At 43.7% G+C, this 10,717-nt stretch overlaps 2 pseudogenes; both read right to left on the reverse strand.

The window, feature by feature from the left end:
- The window catches only part of LOC135050213 (NEDD4-like E3 ubiquitin-protein ligase WWP1), a 28,765-nt pseudogene extending 21,273 nt beyond the window's left edge, over positions 1–7,492 (reverse strand).
- Positions 7,493–8,654: 1,162 nt separating this feature from the next.
- LOC134975147 (NEDD4-like E3 ubiquitin-protein ligase WWP1) lies at positions 8,655–9,663 on the reverse strand (annotated as a pseudogene).
- Positions 9,664–10,717: the final 1,054 nt, after the last annotated feature.

The following is a 10,717-nucleotide window of genomic DNA, read 5'->3' on the forward strand; positions in this document are numbered from 1 at the left end:
ATCCAAACTTGGCCTCCCACTTTGTAATTCGGTACAGCTTTACGTTTTCTATCTGCAAAAGATTTATAACGAGCGGAAGTTTTGACCAACGACTTACACACACAACTCCAGATTCTAGATAGACGTTGAAGTTCTTGATCTGCCGCTGGAACCTCTAGGGCTGGCAATGGATGGAACTCTGGCACACGAGGATGAAAGCCGAAGTTAATATAAAAGGGCGTAGATTCTGAAGATGAATGGAAGAGATTATTATGAGCAAATTCTGCCAATGGAAGGTAGTCAACCCAGTCATCCTGTGAGGACGATATATATAGCCGGAGAAATGTTTCAAGGTCTTGGTTGACTCTCTCAGTTTGTCCATCTGTCTGAGGATGATATGCAGAAGAAAAATTCAACTTGACATTTAAAGATGAACAAAGCGACCTTCAAAACTTGGCCACAAACTGTGTTCCCCGATCAGAGATAATCTCTCGAGGAAGGCCATGCAACTTGAAGATTTCAGAGATGAACAATCTGGCTAGTAAAGGGGCTGATGGTAACCCAGTTAATGGAATGAAATGTGCCATTTTCGAAAATCGATCCACTATCACCCAAATGGTATTTCGCCCTTTTGATGGAGGTAGATCGGTCACGAAATCCATTGAGATATGAGTCCATGGTTGTTTGGGTATGGATAGTGGATGTAATAAACCTGGTGGAGAACTTCTTGGACTCTTATGTTGGGCACATTTAGGACATGCTGCTATAAACTCTTGGACATCGGCTTTGAGACGTGGCCACCAATAAGACTGTTGAATAAATTTGAGAGTCTTTAGAACCCCAGGATGACCCATGAAGGAAGAGGAGTGAGCCCAGGTAAGCAGCCATTTTCGAAGACTTGTGGCGACAAAGGTCTTGCCAGGCGGAGGAACTGGAGAGGTTCGAGTCATTAAAAAGGACGTAGGATTCACAATGGCTTGATTCGTGGTAGCATCATTTAATTCAGAAGAAGCAAAGGACCGGGAAAGGGCATCTGCCTTTTTGTTCTGAGACCCTGGACGATAGGTGAGCTTGAAATCAAATCGTGTGAAGAAAAGCGCCCATCGAGCTTGTCGTGGATTCAAACACTGAGCTGACTGCAGATACAGAAGATTCTTATGATCAGTATAAACTGTAATGCGATGTTGTGCTCCTTCTAGAAGGTATCTCCACTCCTCAAATGCCAACTTGATGGCAAGTAACTCTTACTCACCGATTGCATAATTACGTTCTGCCGGGAGGAACTTACGGGAGAAATATCCGCAGGGATGGACCTTTTTATCTTCAAAGACTTGTGATAACACAGCTCCTACTGCTTCTGTAGATGCATCCACCTCTAGTAGAAAGGGACGATTCAAATCAGGCTGTCGAAGAATGGGAGCTGACCCAAAGGCTTGCTTTAAATCAGAGAAGGCTTTGATTGCTTCAGAAGACCAGTTCGTAGGATTTGCTCCCTTGCGAGTTAGGGCTGTGATGGGAGCAGCTAACGAAGAATAATTCTTAATGAATCTCCTATAGAAATTAGCAAAGCCAAGAAATCGCTGAATCCCCTTGAGAGTTGTAGGAGTGGACCAATCTCGGATAGCTTGTACCTTACCGGGATCCATACATAGCTCTGATCCAGAAATGATGTAACCAAGGAACGGTATGGAAGATACTTCAAAAGTGCACTTCTCTAACTTACAATAGAGTTGATTTTTCCTCAGACGTGTCAGTACCTCTTTAACTTGGTGACGGTGAGACTTTAGATCCGTAGAGAATATTAGGATATCATCCAAGTACACTACTAGACATTTGTAGAGAAGATCACGAAAAAGTTCATTCACATAGCTTTGAAAAACTGCAGGTGCATTACAAAGACCAAAAGGCATTACAAGGTATTCGTAATGCCCATCCCGGGTATTAAAAGCAGTCTTCCACTCGTCCCCTGCCCGGATGCGGATTAAATTGTAGGCCCCTCGGAGATCCAATTTTGTAAACACAGTAGCTCCCTTTACCCGGTCAAATAATTCTGGAATTAAGGGTAATGGGTACTTGTTTTTCACAGTGATCTCATTGAGTCCACGGTAATCTATGCATGGTCATAACCCACCGTCCTTCTTCTTAACGAAGAAGAATCCGGCTCCTGTAGGTGAAGAAGATGGTCTGATAAATCCTTTGGTTAGATTTTCCTGTATATAATCAGACATAGCTTGCGTCTCTGGGATGGATAGCGGATAAATTCGTCCCCTAGGAGGTGTTTTACCCGGAACCAGGACGATTGGGCAGTCCCATTCGTGATGAGGAGGTAGAGAGTCTGCTGCTTGTTTACTGAAAACATCCGCAAAGGATTGATACACAGGAGGTAGGTCGGGAAGGCTAATTGACCGGAGAGGTACAATTGAGGCTAAACAGTCCTTGGTACAAGATTTACCCCACGAAAGGACTTCCATGGTTTGCCAATTAAGTTGAGGATTATGCTTCTGCAGCCAAGGTAAACCAAGTATCACATCTTGAGAGGCTTTGGGAATCACGTAGAAGGAGATGTATTCGGAATGGAGCACACCAACTTTCATCTTGAGACATACGGTTCGATGAGTAATTATACCATCTGGAATTCGACTTCCGTCCACTGCTGTAACAGCAACTGCTGCTTCCAGAGGCATGGTTTGAACTTTAGACCGTAAGACAAAGGCTGAGGAGATGAAGTTCTCGGCTGCCCCGGAATCTAGGAGAGCTGAAACTTTCACTGTAGAACTTGGAACTTCTAATTGAATAGACAAGGTCGGCTCTTTCCCAGAACGTGATTCTAAAGTAACTCCTAGCTTAACCTCTCTTGAATAAGCTAGGAGCGAGAGTTTCCCGGTCAGAGTTTGCAGAATTTAACTAAATGTTCGGAGGACCCACAGTACATGCAGAGGTTACCCTGTCGACGACGAAGTCGTTCCTCCTCTGTGAGGCGAGAGTGCCCAATCTGCATAGGTTCTTCTGTCGTTACCGGAGACTGTGATGAAGAATCTTGTCGAGGCCTAAGATGATAACGTGGACTGGATCGCTCTGCCCTGGATTTCTATAAACATCGCTCCCTGTAGCGTAGGTCAAGTTTGTTACAGAGAGAAATCAATTCATCCAGTTTAGTTGGCACATCCCGGATAGTTAAATCATCCTTAATTTTCTCTGAAAGTCCATTCCAGAACGCGGCGATCAGGGCCTCCTCATTCCAGTTTAACTCTGAAGTCAACGTGCGAAACTGAGTAATATATTGACTGACAGGACATAAACCTTGACGTAGACGGAGAATCTCCAAAGATGCTGAGGTGGTCCTGCCTGGTTCATCAAAGATTCTCCGGAAGGATGATACGAACTCCTTGTAATTAGAGAGGATAGGATCACCTCTTTCCCATAATGGTGATGCCCACTCCAGAGCCTGACCGGAAAGGAGGGCAATAATATATGCAACCTTAGAACGAGCTGATGGGAAACTGGAGGACAACAGTTCGAACTGGATCTCGCATTGATTCAGGAATCCTCTGCAAAGTTTTGGGGTTCCGTCAAACTTACTCGGAGAGGGTAACTGCAAGCGGGACGTAGGCAGCGTCACAGGACAAGCTGTAGTGGTAACTGGGACAACCGGAGTTGGAATCTGGACTTGAGACGTTTTAATAGCTGTATGAAGAATCTCCAAACGGTCTGCCATAGTTTGCATAAACTGAACTATTTGTGTCTGTATAGACTCCTGGTTTTCCAGACGGGAAAGGATATTTGACGTAGCACCGCCTCCTGTGAATTGGTCACTTGACGGATCCATGTGGCCAGTGCTTACTGTCAGGTCCGGGTGTTTTTGTGAATCCGTTAACCCGGGACCAACCACAGGTGTAGGTGCTGGGGTATGAAGAAAGTAGGGAGGACGAAGAAAGTTCCGTTTCATATATTTATTAAAAATAACAATTCAGTAAAGAGTTAAATGACAAGTTGTTAATCATCATATTATACTGAAGTATTGCAGGAATGGCAGAAATAATATGCAGGATATAGCTCAAAGATAAATAAAAGAAATGTTCATGGAAACGTATGCAAAACAAGCTGATGAATAAATGTTGAATTGTCCAAATATAAATAAGCTTTGATGCAGAACTGTAGAATGTGTTTAACTGGATAATGCAGACATGAAGAAATAACTGTAAGGATTTGCAATGAAGTTTTGAGAGTTAACTAAGAGGCTGTGAAGAATTATCTTTGTTATGGCAACATAGAAAATAAAAGTACTGAATTGGGTTACTTGCAGATTCCGGAGATCACTGTGAAACTGTAGCAGATGACAAGGTGATGAATGGGTTAAATGCTGAGTAGAACAAACGAACAGCTGAGGGTAGTGGAATCCTCCAAACTTTGTATGGTAGGCAGACAAGGTAACCTCATGCAAGACTCTGGGAATCCAACTGCTTCCAGTTGGTGTGCAATTAACTGACAGCACAGCGGGGAGCTGGTGGATCTTTTAGCAGTGAAGGCTGCAGACGGACCTCTGGGAACGGAGGCGATATCTGGACCACGGGAATCACACAGGAATGCACGGAGAGAGCTCAGAGCTAGAGCACAGCGTTGATACAACAAAGCACTGGCCCAGAGTAACATAATCCCAGCCTACTTAAAGGCAGCACAAGCACGGGATTGGCTTACACCTGCCCACAGGTGTTTTCACAAGTGCTCTGTATTACCTATTTGGTCTCCAACATGGCCACCTCCTATACAGCAGACACTCCGCAGTGCCTTAGGCCATTTGGTCCCCGCACTCACAGTTCCCAGATTCTGCATTACCTGTGCCACCGATCACGCCGCGTCCCCACATGGGCACACAGCACCGCGAGCAACCGCACTGGCAACGGATGAACCCCATAACCCGCAAAGGTAAGAGACCGGTTCGTGACAGTACTTATTTAAGTGAGGAGGTAGTCTGTGACCGATTAAAACATTTAAAGAATAAGAAGTCACTGGGGCCCGATGGAATTCACCCAAGGGTTCTAATGGAGCTTCACTCTGAACTGGCAAAACCGCTATTTTTGATCTTTAAGGATTCAGTTATATCAGGTATGGTTCCCAAAGACTGGCGTATAGCGGAAGTAGTGCTTATATTCAAAAAGGGAAGTAAAGCTGAACCGGGTAACTACAGACCAGTTAGTCTTACATCTATAGTGGGGAAAGTACTGGAAGGTATTCTAAGGGATAGTATTCAGAAGTTCCTTGAAGCCAATAAAAACATTAAAAGGAATCAACATGGATTCGTGAAGGACAGATCCTATCAAACGAACTTACTTGGTTTTTATGAAACAGTAAGTGCAAACCTCGATCAGGGTAAAGACGTGGATGGAATCTTTTTAGACTTTGCCAAAGCTTTCGACACAGTACCCCACATGCGACTTATCTCCAAGCTACAAGAAATAGGGCTAGGAAGCACTATATGCACTTGGGTCAAGAATTGGTTAGATAACAGAGAGCTGCTCGTTGTGGTTAATGGATCTCTTTTAAATTGGACTGAAGTGTTAAGTGGTGTCACAAGGCTTGGTATTAGGACCGCTGTTGTTCAACATTTTCATTAACGACCTAACAGAAGGTCTAGAGAGCATTGTGTCAATTTTTGCAGATGATGCCAAATTGTGTAAGGCTATAAATACGGAGGAGGATGCTGAGTCTCTTCAGAATGACTTAGTTAAATTAGAAGCATGGGCAGCCACATGGAGAATGTGCTTCAACACAGACAAGTGTAAGGTAATGCACTGTGGTAACAAGAACAAAAATAACACCTACATACTGAATGGGGTAACATTAGGGGATACTGTACTGGGAAAAGACTTAGGTGTTCTCATAGATAACAAACTAAGCAGCAGTTCCCAAAGTAGGATGGCAGCAAAGAAGGCTAATAAGATACTAGCATGCATAAAACGGGGAATTGATGCAAGGGACAAGGGTGTTATACTCCCGTTATATAAATCACTAGTGATGCCACACCTTGAATACTGTGTACAATTCTGGGCACCGTACTACTAAAAGGATATCCTGGAGCTAGAAAAGGTTCAGAGGAGGGCGACCAAACTAATTAAGGGCATGGAGACGTTGGAATACAAGGAAAGGCTTGAAAGACTAGGCATGTTTACATTGGAAAAGGGGAGACTAAGAGGGGATATGATCAACATCTACAAATCTATAAGGGGACAATACCACAGAGCTTGCGCGGGACCTGTTTTTGGCCAGATCAACACATAGGACTCGTGGACACTCGCTCAGGTTAGAGGAGAGGAGATTCCGCACAATACGTCGTAAAGGCTTTTTTACGGTAAGGACAATACGTGTTTGGAATTCCCTGACTGAGGGAGTTGTAATGGCGGAATCTGTCAACACCTTTAAGAATGTGTTAGATAAATTCCTAATGGATAAGGCTATCCAGGGGTATGGTGCATAGTCACGCACTATAGTTACTATAAAAAGGGATAAAATGCAACGGCTGACATCAGCATCAGTTAAAATTTTAGACAAATCATCATGCATAGGAGACCACAAATAAGTTGAACTCGATGGACAATTGTCTTTTTTCAACCTCAGATACTATGTTACTATTGTGTGAGACCCCTGGAATAAATGATGTTCTATCACCTTTGGCAATGCAGAATTACTGATGACCACTTCTTCCTGTCAATTCTGCAAAGATGTACGCTTCTGGTGCCGGTAAAAAATTGCAGCAACCATATTCTGTACTGGTTGTCGATTTAGTTGACAAACTGCTAGAACCCAACAATCTGTTTATTTTTCTGTGTGTAATGTTGATACACAGTGTTCCTCTGCCAGTCTGATACACTGTATGTCCAATTCTTGGACAACGCACAGGATCACCTCCAACTCCTTCTTATAACAGTCACAACACTGCAGAGGGACAACGCTGTTAAACTCCCCCGGGAAATCGGCCATCTAATGTTCCCGTCTGAATAATATACACTCATGTATTCTTTATTGGCCTAAGTAAACCTTATATTTGTTCCATGCGGCCTCGGGTTCTGGGATGTGACTCTATCTAGCATGACCATGTTTGCAGAACAGTACATCTCCAAGTGGCAATCAATGCTATTGTTTCTAATCCATATTAGAGACCTGTATATACTGAGGATCAATGGACTTCAGGTCTATTATGGTGATCTTCTTTCTCACCATCTACTTATAGAATGGCAGAGAACCCTTTGGCAATGCATTTGCCATGGAACAAAACCATTGCAATAAAGTGGTCCATAAATGTGATGATGGGCAAGTGGCTAGGATGATACTGGATGCCGGGTTTAAATGGAGAGTATTGCTTTCATCACCATATTCGCAGAATCCATAGTTGAGATTCAGGAGTTCCTGCAAAAGAGTTAAAAAAACAATCTCTTGTGAAGCTTCCATAATCCAGCCCTTCTTCCTCTCTGAAAACCACACGGAGTAGTCTCCTTAAATCATATAGTTTCACTGCCATAATCCATTCCTCCCAACATGACCCCCTCCAGGAGGGACACAATGATCTGCTTCTGGACTTCTCTTAATGTTGGATTGCCGACACCTGTTTTGAACAGGTTACTGGATAAGAAAGGTGTTTCACCACAGGTGCTGTCAATCCTAAATTAAGTGGGAAGTCCAGGAGCAGAGCATTCTGTCCCTCCTGGAGAGGGTCATGTTGGGAGGTATGATAATCTGATGGAAGCAATCCACAAATATTGTCCATCTTGACCCAGTATTTCTTGTCAAGGCAGTGTGTTAGTCTGACACAAATAACACAAATGATCTTGTCTCCGTAGAAAGCTGCCCTTTTCTGCATTCAAGGGCCCTTGAGTTATTTGGCATCTAGGATCTTCCCACTGTGTTGTTTTTGTAGAATGATCAGCATAATAACAATTTCTATCTTGGGAGTCCACTCTTATTACCCAACCTGGCGGTAAAGCTCATAGTGGAACTGCTTCTTATGACTGAAGCCAAATAGAAGTCTAGCTAGTGGAGCTGCACAGACTCCATGGTAATCCACTTCCATGTTGTGGTCTACATAGAATGGTCTTTTATGTCTGGTAACTCTTCCCTCCCAACCAGGCAGTAAAGGCTGATCCTATGTTTTGGTCTTGGTATCTACCACGAGAATCTCTCCTCAGCTCCCATCAGGTTGCAGATGCTTTGATGTGGTGCTGGGCTGCAGTCTTTTAGGACACACTAAGGCAGTAACAGCTGATTCACTGCATTGGTTGATTCAGGAATTGCGCTGCCAACATCAGTATGATCGTCTCAAATCAGGTCAAGTTGGACAGTGCCTCTGAAGAGCACAGGCTGAGATGCTCTCCCGGGACGCAGAGAGATTTAGATTTGCATGGGCTATTTTGTTTCTGTGCATGGTAAATACTGGCTGCTTTAGTTTTACACTGCAATTTAGATTTCTCTTACGTCCTAGAGGATGCTGGGGTCCATATTAGTACCATGGGGTATAGACGGGTCCACCAGGAGCCACTGGCACTTTAAGAGTTTAATAGTGTGGGCTGGCTCCTCCCTCTATGCCCCTCCCACCAGACTCAGTTTAGAAAATGGGCACTGTATAGGAAGCCCAGTAGTTACAGAAGGTCCAGGTGTGACAGGAAGTCCAAGTGTTTGCATACTGTTTAATCAAAGCCAAAGCAATCTGTCTTTGGTAGTGCAAAAAGCATCTTCACCTTCACCTCCTTATAGGTATTGTGTGGGGGTAAGTATAGACTATTGTGTGAGACCCCTGGAATAAATGATTTTCTATCACCTTTGGCAATGCAGAATTACTGATGACCACTTCTTCCTGTCAATTCTGCAGAATGACGTCTTCACGTCAATTCTGCAAAGATGTACGCTTCTGGTGCCGGTAAAAAATTGTAGCAAACATATTCTGTACTGGTTGTCGATTTCGTTGACAAACTGCTAGAACCCAACAATCTGTTTATTTTTCTGTGTGTAATGTTGATACACAGTGTTCCTCTGCCAGTCTGATACACTGTATGTCCAATTCTTGGACAACGCACAGGATCACCTCCAACTCCTTCTTATAACAGTCACAACACTGCAGAGGGACAACGCTGTTAAACTCCCCCGGGAAATCGGCCATCTAATGTTCCCGTCTGAATAATATACACCCATGTATTCTTTATTGGCCTAAGTAACCACTATGTTTGTTCCATGCGGCCTCGTGTTCTGGGATGTGACTCTTCCTAGCATGACCATGTTTGCAGAACAGTACATCTCCAAGTCACAATCAATGCTATTGTTTCTAATCCATATTAGAGACCTGTATATACTGAGGATCAATGGACTTCAGGTCTATTATGGTGATCTTCTTTCCCACCATCCGCCTATAGAATGGCAGAGAACCCTTTGGCAATGTATTTGCCATGGAACAAAACCATTGCAATAAAGTGGTCCATAAATGTGATGATGGGCAAGTGGCTAGGATGATACTGGATGCCGGGTTTAAATGGAGAGTGTTGCTTTCATCAGCATATTCGCAGAATCCATAGTTGGGTTTCAGGAGTTCCCGCAAAAGAGTTAAAAAAAGCAATCTCTTGTGAAGCTTCCATAATCCAGCCCTTCTTCCTCTCTGAAAACCACACGGAGTAGTCTCCTTAAATCATATAGTTTCATTGCCATAATCCATTCCTCCCAACATGACCCCCTCCAGGAGGGACACAATGATCTGCTTCTGGACTTCTCTTAATGTTGGATTGCCGACACCTGTTTTGAACAGGTTACTGGATAAGAAAGGTGTTTCACCACAGGTGCTGTCAATCCTAAATTAAGAGGGAAGTCCAGGAGCAGAGCATTCTGTCCCTCCTGGAGAGGGTCATGTTGGGAGGTATGATAATCTGATGGAAGAAATCCACAAATATTGTCCATCTTGACCCAGTATTTCTTGTCAAGGCAGTGTGTTAGTCTGACACAAATAACACAAATGATCTTGTCTCCGTAGAAAGCTGCCCTTTTCTGCATTCAAGGGCCCTTGAGTTATTTGGCATCTAGGATCTTCCCACTGTGTTGTTTTTGTAGAATGATCAGCATAATAACAATTTATATCTTGGGAGTCTACTCTTATTAACCAACCTGGTGGTAAAGCTCATAGTGGAACTGTTTCTTATGACTGAAGCCAAATAGAAGTCTAGCTAGACAGACTCCATGGTAATCCACTTCCATGTTGTGGTCTACATAGAATGATCTTTTATGTCTGGTAACTCTTCCCTCCCAACCAGGCAGTAAAGGCAGATCCTATGTTTTGGTCTTGGTATCTACCACGAGAATCTCTCCTCAGCTCCCATCAGGTTGCAGATGCTTTGATGTGGTGCTGGGCTGCAGTCTTTTAGGACACACTAAGGCAGTAACAGCTGATTCACTGCATTGGTTGATTCAGGAATTGCGCTGCCAACATCAGTATGATCGTCTCAAATCAGGTCAAGTTGGAAAGTTGGAGAGTGCCTCTGAAGACGCGCAGGTTGAGCTGCTCTCCCGGGACGCAGAGAGATTTAGATTTGCTTGGGCTATATTGTTTCTGTGCATGGTAAATACTGGATGCTTTAGTTTTACACTCAATTTAGATTTCTCTTACGTCCTAGGGGATGCTGGGGTCCATATTAGTACCATGGGGTATAGACGGGTCCACCAGGAGCCATTGGCACTTTAAGGGTTTAATAGTGTGGGCTGGCTCCTCCAT

The sequence above is a fragment of the Pseudophryne corroboree genome, chromosome 1 (assembly GCF_028390025.1).
Source record: "Pseudophryne corroboree isolate aPseCor3 chromosome 1, aPseCor3.hap2, whole genome shotgun sequence".
Lineage (NCBI taxonomy): Eukaryota > Metazoa > Chordata > Amphibia > Anura > Myobatrachidae > Pseudophryne > Pseudophryne corroboree.